Consider the following 13478-nt stretch of genomic DNA (forward strand, 5'->3'; position numbering starts at 1 on the left):
CTGAGTAAAACTTAGTGAAATGCAGGCTTGTAGTCACTCAGCCTAAAGGCCCCCATATACTTGTCCGTCTTGACCGGCTCAAAAAGCCTGGGGCTGGTTTCCCTTGGAAGCAGGGACACTACGCCATTTTTTATAGTGATTTATTTATTTTTCAAATTTTTATACAGAGAAGCCTGCACGCTTCATCAAAAAACGGCTGGCAAATGTGGTCTATTACCAGTTGGACTTTCTGCTGAATGTGCAGCTGAATCCCGCAGTACACAAATGATAGTTAATGAGCCGGCAGTCATAGAACTCCTGACCATATATAAGTTCTATGGACAGTGTACTCATTCGTACAGCCAAATTTGGCCGAAGTTCGGCTGATTAGTAAATTTGTCGGTGTGCAGGTCCCATTGGAACTTAGAAACCCCCCCCCCCCCCCCACACACACACACACACTTTCTAGCTTATTATAGAGATAAAGCGGTTCATTTATTAAACTGTGGGAGGAGTGGAATACAGTACTTGCCCATAGCAACCAATCAGCTTTTACCTCTCATTTTATAGAACATATTTGATAGATGCGCCCTCAAATCTGACCACCTCTCCACTCTCCTTGATACATTGCCCCCATAAGCAGGAAGCGGAGGGGGGGGGGGGGGGGGGCGGGGGGGAAGATATATAGAACATCACTGTATTTCTCAGCAAGAGTCACCTTAGGTCAGATGAGGATGGTCTGGGCTCTCGGTACACCCTCGGACTACTACACAAGTGACCCTGTTACAAGCCACCTTTCGGTGTCTACTAATCTATATGTGAGCCCACAATCCAAGCCTAACGTCTCACAAGTCCCCAGTCCTTTGCTCTGTGACATCACTCTCAAACATTCCCAGAGTTATTCCAATATAAATGCCAAAGTTCATAACACCCGAAATCCAGTTGGCATTCTCATTTCAGAAGACCCTGACGTCACGGCCAGGAGTTGTTATCGCTCCCTCCTCCGCTCCAGCCCAATCTACCACATGACTGTTTGACTTTTTTTTCCCTTTTACTAGTCTGATCTGTCATTGCCCTTAACAGCTAAACAGGTCCCGAGCGCTTATTGATCTCTTAATTTATCTTTTCTTAACTCGGCTTGCACCGTATGGTGCTGTGTGTTCACGGTATTGAGGCTAAACAGCCGTCTGTTCATATTGTCCTGACTGGTTAGGCTTGGAAATAAAAGGGAGAGCAGGTGGTGTGACTAAAGTAGGCCCCTACACAGAAAGGGAGAACCTTGGTTCTAACCAGCCAGCTATCTCCACCCTCCAACTGTTCCACATTAAAGCACTGAACTGTGGCGCTACAGTCCCACTTTTACACAACTGCCTTACAAACCAGAAAGAATTTCCATTGTGAAAATCTCTTTGTTAATCAACAGACTGAAGAAGAAGGGGGGGGTCCTCAAAGTAAGTGTATTTTAATATGTATGGAGAATGAGCCAACGCCAGTCATGGGAGATTATTCAATATGACTACAGATGCTTTATTTCATAAATATTTAGGGAATAAGGTGCAGGGACAGCGCTGGGCTGTAGACCGGACGCCTACACAATCCACTCTGATAAAACAATGACCAACATCAGTTGTTATTGGGGATCAATAAATAAAAGAGACACTTTGCGGAACAGTATCAAATGTCAAACCATGAAATAAACTCTATAAAATAAGGAGATTTAACCTAAATTCTGTGTATTCCCAATCAGATACCAAATGAGAAATAAGGAAGAAGGGATTTGTTCATTCATTCATTATGGGGGTTACAAGTGTCACTTCTAATATTGTATTTGAAGATTGCAGGTGCCTGGAGACTCCTCATGTAACAAATGACACTGACAGCCATAATGATAAATAACACACAGTTTCACAAGGTTCGGGGGTATCTGCAGACTATGGGGTTTATTTATCAACGAGTGGAAAAACTTGTTGTGGAATATAAATGGTGCTCCAGCCAATCAGCTCCCAACTGTTGTGTTGTAAAAATGACAGTTGGCAGCTGATTCGCTGGAGCACCATTTATCATACATAAGGCGTTTTATCACTAGTCAATAAATGGGGCAATATGATGCAGTTGGATTGGAATTAAGTTCATATACATTGTACAATTGTTACATTGTTGGCATTCATATATACAAATGTTGTGTAATGATTACAAATATCAGTCTGTATTTGCTGCATGGTATCTCGGTTCTGCCTTTGTTCCCTAATAATAACATGTAATGTATCCAGTGCCGGTGCAAGGCTCCGGAGCGTCCCAGGCGGGGGGGGGGGCTCTCCGGTGATCGGTGCTCACCCACCCCCCGGCTGCTGTACATGGGGGGTGCCGGTGATTGTGGCGACCGGCCGCCGCGGAGTTCCGGGGCAGGGGGGGAAGTCGTTGGAAGGGGGTGTAGGGTGTTGCGGTGGCTGGCTGCCTAGTGGTGGGGCTGGCCCTGAATGTATCCTGTCTGCTGACCTTATTATAGAGACAGCGCTGTTGAACCCCGGGGACCCACAGCCAGCACATATATTACATACATCTCTGCATATGTGCTAACCGGCTCCCCACTGCACTATGCGGTGTGGGCGGAAACCGCCACTGGTAATGATCCTATAAAATGAATCATGTCATTATAGAAAATATCAGAAATCAGTTAAAATATGGCTTTCCTAGAGCTACCACCTGTCCGGAATTACTCCGGACAGTCAGGTAATTGAGACCGGCGTCCAGAGTCCGGAGAGATGGCATTCATAGACTATACAATGTCCGGGATAGGCAGATACTAGCTCCCCATTCCCGCCACCCCTCCGGACTATGGTCTCAATTACCGGACTGTCCAGAGTAATTCCGGATGGGTGGTGGTAACCCTAAGCCTTCCCTCTGTGGTACCTAGAGGCATCCAGTAAATGATACTCAACATCGAGCCTGATTCATGTTTGTAAGTAAAGCAAAAAACAAATGGGGCAGATGTAACATGTGCAGAGAGTTATATTTTGGTGAGTTGTGTCCAAAATGAAATCTTAATTGCAGTGTAATAATGAAGCTCTCTGACATTTGTGGGCTACATGCAAAAGCAGCCAGTATTTACCCTGCACAGTAAAAAAAATTGCCACCCAAATCTAAATGTAGTATTGTGTCCTGGATGCTTTCCAAACACCGCACATTACTGAACACAGAGCCTCTGATACAAAATTGCTGTGCAAACCTATCAGAGATACTTACTATGCAACCTATCCATGATTATCATTGGATCCATCAGTAAAGCTAATCAAGTGGATCTCTGGCATGGAGAAATATCTGTGGCTTCTGTAAGCACTTACAAAACACCCCTTAAGAAGTCAAACCTTTGACGAAACGCATTGGAATCTGAAATAGCAGTGACTGCCAGCAAAACCATTCTATTTCTACAGTGTTCCCACCCTTGAGAGTGGATGTAGGTGAATAATGAATAACAATTATAAGCAAGGTCACTCCAATGTGTGTCACATAAGGACAGAACATTCAATATTGTTTTTAAAACTGATTATTTTATTTTGGGTGAATCTTGGTGCAAGGTTTTCTTTTCAGAAGAAGAAGACTTTCTGACCCTACCTACCTTGAACCATCACCTTATGAAAGGGTAAGAATCCGCAGCTAATCTGTATGTGATTGTGTGATAAATGATTGTGATATTCATTGGATACAGTTTGCACACGGTCACTGCATCTTTGCACAATATTCTTACATTCTGGAATCTGCCTTGGCATCTACAGTTAATAATATGTGGGTCACTATGTACAAATTACCTACCAGGTTATCTCACCTATTTTTGTTGCCAGCAAGTAAGGCAGAACTGCCCCAGACGTTAGACAACCTTAGATGACATGTTCCTCTTGGTAGGTGCCACAATAGTGATGATTCCGAGGTGGCGGAGGTTGTACTTCAGGTGAAGGTTGGTGAGGGACTAGAGAGAGCTTCACCCAAGAACATGTGGGGCCAATCTACAGCGTGTGAGAATGGAAGATAGGAAGGTTCCCAGATTAGGGATATTGATGCCTCTATCACTGGCACCCATTGCTCCTTAGGAGGTCTCATGTACTCAGTAGCATGATGGTTCTGATTACACCATGATCCCATTCATAGATATTCCCATGGCTCATGTTAATCATGGCTGGGTCCACAACCAGGGCTTTCTGGAGATGGAGCTAATGGAAGAACTACCTGTGTATATAACAGGTAAACTTTGAGCTCTATTACCAGCTGACTGGTGTACCCAGAGGCATCTATATGTGTCTGACAGGACACCCAGTAACGTTAGGAGGACCGGAATCACTTTAGGATCATTTGGCGCGGGGGTACCTGCTGTCATAGAGGTCCCTGCGGTTCTGAGTATTAAGTTGGTGGGGTCCCTGCAGTGACCTGGAAATAACTAGCGCTATCCGCCGGGCGGCGGCTGGGGAAGCGCTGCTGGGTTTGAAAACACTGGCTGCACGCTGATTGGCTGAGATTCAACCAATCAGCGTGCCGCCAGTGCTTTCAAAATCAGAAGTGCTTCCCACGCCACCACCCGGCGGATATCGCTAGTTATTTTCAGGTCACTGCAGGGACCCTGCCAACTTAATACTCAGCGCCGCTGGGACCTCTATGACCACAGGTACCCCCGCACCATACGGACGCTCCTGCCAGCTCCCCGCTGCACCCATAAGGAGCAGGGAGCTGTGGGAGTAACAATAGCGCCCGCAAACCCCCTGGCGCCTTCCCACCGTTGCGGGGGCTGCGGCGCTATAGTTACGCCACTGGGTCAGAATAATCTCGATCCAGCATCTGTAGAAATCTACCATATTGGCTTTTGCAATGAAGCAAAGGTCATAGATTGTGGAATCCAAATACCAGAAACATTGTTAAGTAACAAGATATTGTCTTTAAAGAAACAACATACGTTGGAAGAAGATCTGCAGAACATGTGTGTGTCACTGGACATACCTGCAGTGGAAGAAGTCCGCAGAACATGTACGTGTCACTGGACATACCTGCAGTGGAAGAAGTCCGCAGAACATTTACGTGTTACTGGACATACCTGCAGTGGAAGAAGTCCGCAGAACATGTACGTGTCACTGGACATACCTGCAGTGGAAGAAGTCCGCAGAACATGTATGTGTCACTGGACATACCTGCAGTGGAAGAAGATCTGAAGAACATTTACGTGTTACTGGACATACCTGCAGTGGAAGAAGTCCGCAGAACATGTACGTGTCACTGGACATACCTGCAGTGGAAGATGATCTACAGAACACGTATGTGTCACTGGACATACCTGCAGTGGAAGATGATCTACAGAACACGTATGTGTCACTGGACATACCTGCAGTGGAAGATGATCTACAGAACACGTATGTGTCACTGGACAAACCTGCAGTGGAAGATGATCTACAGAACACGTATGTGTCACTGGACATAACTGCAGTGGAAGATGATCTACAGAACACGTATGTGTCACTGGACATACCTGCAGTGGAAGATGATCTACAGAACACGTATGTGTCACTGGACATACCTGCAGTGGAAGATGATCTACAGAACACGTATGTGTCACTGGACATACCTGCAGTGTAGGATGATCTACAGAACACGTATGTGTCACTGGACATACCTGCAGTGGAAGATGATCTACAGAACACGTATCTGTCACTGGACAAACCTGCAGTGGAAGATGATCTACAGAACACGTATGTGTCACTGGACATACCTGCAGTGGAAGATGATCTACAGAACACGTATGTGTCACTGGACATACCTGCAGTGTAGGATGATCTACAGAACACGTATGTGTCACTGGACATACCTGCAGTGGAAGATGATCTACAGAACACGTATGTGTCACTGGACATACCTGCAGTGGAAGATGATCTACAGAAAACGTATGTGTCACTGGACATACCTGCAGTGGAAGATGATCTACAGAAAACGTATGTGTCACTGGACATACCTGCAGTGGAAGATGATCTACAGAAAACGTATGTGTCACTGGACATACCTGCAGTGGAAGATGATCTACAGAACACGTATGTGTCACTGGACATACCTGCAGTGGAAGATGATCTACAGAACACGTATGTGTCACTGGACATACCTGCAGTGGAAGATGATCTACAGAAAACGTATGTGTCACTGGACATACCTGCAGTGGAAGATGATCTACAGAAAACGTATGTGTCACTGGACATACCTGCAGTGGAAGATGATCTACAGAAAACGTATGTGTCACTGGACATACCTGCAGTGGAAGATGATTTACAGAACACGTATGTGTCACTGGACATACCTGCAGTGGAAGATGATCTACAGAAAACGTATGTGTCACTGGACATACCTGCAGTGGAAGATGATCTACAGAAAACGTATGTGTCACTGGACATACCTGCAGTGGAAGATGATCTACAGAACACGTATGTGTCACTGGACATACCTGCAGTGGAAGATGATCTACAGAACACGTATGTGTCACTGGACATACCTGCAGATGTAACCGAATCGGAGACTATCAGTGTGAAAGTTCAACCACAGAAAAGATCTAGTATTGGCCAGAGAACAGATATGGGCCATGATTCATTGTCACTTGGAGCAGGGCGAATTTGACCCCGTTCCGATGTTTGGGGATCTGTGCATGCACAAGCGCGTGTTTGCGTGTGGGGGCGGTGATGTTCCTGGACCATGGGAACACCCAACATTTTATGGGTGTCTCCGTGAAAATACTGGGCGTTCTCGTGGGTACGCGGGTGGGCTGATGCCTGCCGGGGGTGGGGGGCTGACATGACAGGACATCAGCTGACAGCCCCATATTCATCGTTGTGCTAAATAAAAGGTCAGTTTCCACTGACATCTGCTAGCAGAGGCGTACGAGGGGATGTGTTCTTGTACACATCCCCCGCATGGTACTGAGGGGATTCGTCGGGCGGCGGCTCAGGCGTTCGGTAAACTGCGATGTTTGCAACTTTCCGAGCCAACCTCAATCTAGGCACTGATGACGAAGTCGCAAAAATTGCATTCTGTGAGACATGCGACATCCAAAAGCCAAAGGCAAGGTCTGATTGGTGTGAATGGAAGACAAAGATATGAAAACAGACTTTGCCACAAGTGTGTGAGTGACAGCAGTCCAAAGTTCCTCAGTTGCCATGGTCCATCAGTGAGGGGACTGATATATATATATATATATATACATACACACATACATATACCAAGAAGACCAGACCAGAGTCATGTGATACGTTGAGATGTTATGTCTTTGCCTACCTTTCTTAGAGGACACTACCAGAAACCTGATGCATGTGATATACAGGGGTGTGGCTACCATAGGTGCAGGGGGTGCAGCTGCTATGGGGCCCACAGCTGAGAGGGGCCACCTTCCCTGTCACAGTTACCTGTGTCATATACAGGGTGCAGCTACCATAGGTGCAGTGGGTGCAGCTGCTATGGGGCCAGAGATGAGAGGGGCCACCTTCCCTGTCACAGTTACCTGTGTCATATACAGGGTGTAGCTACCATAGGTGCAGGGAGTGCAGCTGCTATGGGGCCCAGAGCTGAGAGGGGCCACCTTCCCTGTCACAGTTACATGTGTTATATACAGGATGTAGCTACCATAGGTGCAGGGAGTGCAGCTGCTATGGGGCCAGAGCTGAGAGGGGCCACCTTCCCTGTCACAGTTACCTGTGTCATATACAGGGCATAGCTACCATAGGTGCAGGAAGTGCAGCTGCTATGGGGCCCAGAGCTGAGAGGGGCCACCTTCCCTGTCACAGTTACATGTGTTATATACAGGGGTGTAGCTGCCATAGGTGCAGGGAGAGCAGCTGCTATGGGCCCAGAGCTGAGAGGGGCCACCTTCCCTGTCACAGTTATATGTGTTATATACAGGGTGTAGCTACCATAGGTGCAGGGAGTGCAGCTGCTATGGGGCCAGAGATGAGAGGGGCCACCTTCCCTGTCACAGTTACATGTGTTATATACAGGGTGTAGCTACCATAGGTGCAGGGAGTGCAGCTGTTATGGGGCCAGAGCTGAGAGGGGCCACCTTCCCTGTCACAGTTACATGTGTTATATACAGGGGTGTAGCTACCATAGGTACAGGGAGCGCAGATGCTATAGGGCCCAGAGCTGAGAGGGGCCACCTTCCCTGTCACAGTTACATGTGTTATATACAGGGGAGTAACTACCATAGGTGCAGGGGGTGCAGCTGCTATGGGGCCCAGAGCTGAGAGGGGCCACCTTCCCTGTCACAGTTACATGTGTTATATACAGGGGAGTAACTACCATAGGTGCAGGGGGTGCAGCTGCTATGGGGCCCAGAGCTGAGAGGGGCCACCTTCCCTGTCACAGTTACATGTGTTATATACAGGGTGTAGCTACCATAGGTGCAGGGAGTGCAGCTGCTATGGGGTCCTGAGCTGAGAGGGGCCACCTTCCCTGTCACAGCTACATGTATGTTAAAAGGGAAAGGGGATTTGGGAATGCTTCTGCACTAGATGCATAAAGGTCCGTTGTTGGGGTCCCCAAATGTCTGTTTCTAAGTTGAATTTCAGTATGACTAGAAATGGGGGTGTTGCCAAAGACAATAAATCGATACAAGAAAAAGAGACAGAAAAGGATTGTATTTTTTGCTGGTGCACTTAGAAAGAGAAAGAATGATACATAAAATATACCTTTTAATATTGTATTACTAAAAGCCATTTAAGTGAAAATATAAACCACATAAATACATTGGACAAACATTGAACAATAAAACGAGAGGCACGTGTTGTGTGGATGATTCTGGATGTTTATTAGTTGGTTCAGGATCTTATCTGAGTGCTGCACAGTACCCCAGTGCTGTTACAAGAGTGTTAATGCTGTCCGTATTGTGGATACTATTGCTGGTAAATCCACTATTAATATAGTGATACACTGATATTGTGAGATGATGGCGTGCTGCTCTATTTGCAGGTAAACTGCTATGGCAGCTATGTGACTCTAGAGATGTCACTAGTACTGGGTGACTCGTTCATGTGACACTTTATTTGGGCTTCCTATGGTATGCTGCTCTATTTGCAGATAAACTGCTTTGGCAGCCATGTGGCCAAAAGGTGTCTATATTGACAGGTGATACATCAGATAGAGGGTCCCATTGACGCACTAGTGTATACTGCTGAATTTGCAGATGGGCTATTGTTGGGTAACCTGCTTTGGCAGCACACTCATGTACGCTGCTCTATTTGCAGGTATCCTATACAATATTTTACCATTGGGTGGTACATAGGGGCCCTAACAAACTTTTGCTATGGGGCCACTGTGAGAGGGGTAAGTAGGAAACCAACAACGAAAATGTTTGGGGGACGCGATTCATCAACAAATACAAAAAGAATAGTGTTAAGGGGCATACACACGTAGATCTCTGCTAAGCAATTTTGCTAAGCAATTTTGCTAAGCAATTTTGCTGGTGTAAAGATCTCCCATGCAGAGCACATACACACGCAGAGATTTGTGCTAAACAATTTTGCTAAGCAATTTTTCTTAGCAATTTTGCTTAAGCAAAAAAAGTCAGGGTAGTTGTTCAGAATGAGAGATTGCAATCAGTATCTCTCAATCTGTACACACAGAGAGATTTGCAGTCATTTGCTAAGCAATCTAACTAGATTGGGACTGCATGCACTGATTTAGTTAGCAAGAGATATTTAATCTCTCGGAGCATACACACGGAGAGATCTGTGCTTACTTTCTAAGCAATCTAGTCAGATTGCTTAGAAAATAGCACAAATTTGCTTTGTGTGTACACCCCTTAACAGTGAGTTGAACGCGGCGATCCTGTTCCCGGTATTACTAGCAGTTGGTTTAGGGAAGATCCGACCTGTTGGTGGAAGGTCTCACATAATAAGACTAATATACTATATAAACCAGTATATAAATTCCATTAGATTCATAACTAGAATTATATAGAGATACAAGATATGATGTGCCAGCCACGTCCATTCCAGTACAGTCCCTCCCCCCCCCCCCCTCCCCACCCCAGAACGGCGGCAGAAGCCGGCTGTAACAATGGGGTTGATGTCAGACAGTATATTTTATTATCTGCCCATTAAACAACTCACAAATTATCCCCTGACAACTGGAGGTAGCTGATCTTTGTATGCAGAGAGAAAGCATCAGAAGACCAAAGGGTAAACAGGTCTTTTCATCATGATAAATCACTCCTTAATGAGGCCCCTATTGTCCGCCATTATAGCTGCTCGCTTTAATTCCATTACCTTGTGGCTATAAAGCCCATGCGACAAATTATCTGGCTCCTTTGAAGCGTTGCACAATACTGGCTGGTTTCATGCAGCAGATGTCCCTGGGAGAGGACAGGGGTCCAGGACAAGCAACGTGATGGAGTTCAGACAATGAAACGCTGGTTGTGCGGCAAACCTGGTGTCAGTGCAGGTGACGGGATTGTGCCGGCGAATTTCGTGCTCTGTTTCTACTGACAGAGCAATTTGTTGGGAAACGAATTGGCCAATTAGTTCCCATCACTTCCTAGTTATGTGTTCTGGTTCTGAGATGTGTACACAAAATACTTCTTGTCTCCTATGAATAGGTACAGAACTAAGGCCCATCCAATCAGCTCATACTTGCTGTATTACAGGCAGTTAGTTCATTGGTACTTTGTCTCTCTCCACTTTATCACTTCTAAGCATTATAAGAACCGTTGTACTAATTCTATCTGTGCTCTTTTGTCTGTAAGGCAGGCATGCCCAAACTGCGGCCCTCCAGCTGTTGTGAGACTACACATCCCAGAATGCCTTGCCATAGTTTTTACATTCACTAATAGCAAAACTGTGGCAAGGCATGATGGGACTAGGGATGGTTATCGTTGTTATTGCCTTCGATGGTTGCCATTGATGGCAATAGTGCAACTGGCCATCGATAGTGCTAAACTATGCAATGGATGACAATGGATATTTTTACATATCTACGGTCAATCATTGTGCTTGACTGATTGGCCTGTGGGCCAATCAAAACACAGGGCGGGGCTTCTCAAGAGCTATGTGCGCCCTATGTACGGTGCTGCCAACCACTGCAATCATGATAAACAAAACATATATATTATAAATGAATCAATATACAGGTGTGGCCCACTGTGTGACCTAAAGCCTTATTCTAGTTCACTCTTCTGGCAAAATCCTTTTTCATTGCAGGTGGGGCAGATGTAAAATGTGCAGAGAGAGTTAGATTTGGGTGAGTTATTTTGTTTCTGTGCAGGGTAAATAATGGCTGCTTTATTTTTACACTGCAATATAGATCTCACTTTGAAATAAAACCCCACCCAAATCTAATTCTCAAGTAACATCTGCCCCACCTGCAGTGCACATGGTTTTGTCCATCTAAGAAGGATTTTGTCATAAAGAGTGAACTAGCATAAGGCCCCTAAGGAGAGGGTGCGGAGCGCAAGCAGGGGTTGACACCTCAGTGAGCGGGAGCTAGGTGCTGCTCTGTGCCACATTATCATGCTGCGTCTGGCTCCTGTCACTGATGGTGAGCCGCCAGTGCAGGGACAGTCTCTGGGAGCAGCCAAGTATCTTTGGAAATGTTGAGCATGCTGCTAAAATGATGAAAACATGAGCGTACCACGAGGCCATGGAAAATAATACAGTCTAGCCACGAATGCCGTATTTATATTACTAATCCGTTATTGCGCGCCTAATCTCACACATATACGTCATTCAGCTGGATCTTATATTTAGCATATAGGTGCTTTGGGCCACTAGAGGAGATGGAAGAATTGGCACATGTATCAAAATATACAGTTAAATAAATGACTTTAATGGGTTCTCATTAAGACAAAAATCACCCCAGGCGATATTAAGGTGCTTATGGGGTAGGCTGTTTTGTAGGCTGCTCACACAGAGTTCAATCTTCTAACAACAGGATAAAAAAAACAAAGGGGAAGTTGTGGAGCGCACTAAGGTATAATGATAAAATATTAAATGAAAAAATAGATAAATAAATAAAAATGATCAGTTGGGTATCACATAAAGATATATAAATTAATTTAATTTATCTCATATACGAGATGTAATAATTAATTTGTTAAAAATACAGACTATAATAAAAAGTAATGCACTTGGTGAGCAAATGTAAACACATTGACATACAGTAAGCCACTTAATGGGGGAATGGGAAGTGGAAGGACACTGGAGTATACTTATGTAAGTCCCGCTTGTTCCTGGAATATGCTCTCCTCTCGTTGTTTTTTTGTAATCCAATATGGGGTCCGGAATATACAGGTGGAATGGGTATCCGTATACCCTGCTGGAAGCCTTGCTTTGCGAATCCACTGGTGGGCAAAAGATGGTGATACCTCACTTCTCGGATTGGCTCCAATAAATATGCAGGTGGTGGTTTCCCAATTTGTATGTCCAGTATTAGGATGCCAGAAGGGGGAAAGATGAGAGGGAGAGCTGGTTCAAGGGGATAAAGTTGGTAGTGTCCAGAGTCCAAAGGTAAGTGGTACAACCTGATGCGTTTCGTTGCGCTAAGGCAACTTTTTCAAAGGTATTAGGGTTTCTTAGCGCAACGAAACGCGTCAGGTTGTACCACTTACCTTTGGACTCTGGACACTACCAACTTTATCCCCTTGAACCAGCTCTCCCTCTCATCTTTCCCCCTTCCAGCATCCTAATACTGGACATACAAATTGGGAAACCACCACCTGCATATTTATTGGAGCCAATCCGAGAAGTGAGGTATCACCATCTTTTGCCCACCAGTGGATTCGCAAAGCAAGGCTTCCAGCAGGGTATACGGATACCCATTCCACCAGTATATTCCGGACCCCATATTGGATTACAAAAAAACAACGAGAGGAGAGCATATTCCAGGAACAAGCGGGACGTACATAAGTATACTCCAGTGTCCTTCCACTTCCCATTCCCCCATTAAGTGGCTTACTGTATGTCAATGTGTTTACATTTGCTCACCAAGTGCATTACTTTTTATTATAGTCTGTATTTTTAACAAATGAATTATTACATCTCGTATATGAGATCAATTAAATGAATTTATATATCTTTATGTGATACCCAACTGATGATTTTTATTTATTTATCTATTTTTTCTTTCAATTTTTTATCATTAGACCTTAGTGCGCTCCACAACTTTCCCTTTGGGTTCTCATTAAGTGAATACTGTTTATTGCATAACCCATCATCTGTTGTTTGGGGCGATGGACCAAGTCCTAGAAAGTGATAAAATAGAGAGAGCTAAAGTATCAGCTAAATAGGCTCTTAACTGGCACAGTACAGGCTGTTTGAAAACTGACAGTTATGCATACCTCCCAACTGTCCCGCTATTTGCAGGAACGTTCTGGATTTTTGGGACATTCCCGCATCCCTCCTGCGGCTGGCAGTGTCCCACTGTGGGGGGGGGGGGAATTGGGAGTACCCACTGTCACCCCCCCTGTTACTATCTCCCCATCCCCATAGGCTGCAGAG

This window comes from Crinia signifera, chromosome 11, assembly GCF_055691185.1.
Source record: "Crinia signifera chromosome 11, ASM5569118v1, whole genome shotgun sequence".
NCBI lineage: Eukaryota > Metazoa > Chordata > Amphibia > Anura > Myobatrachidae > Crinia > Crinia signifera.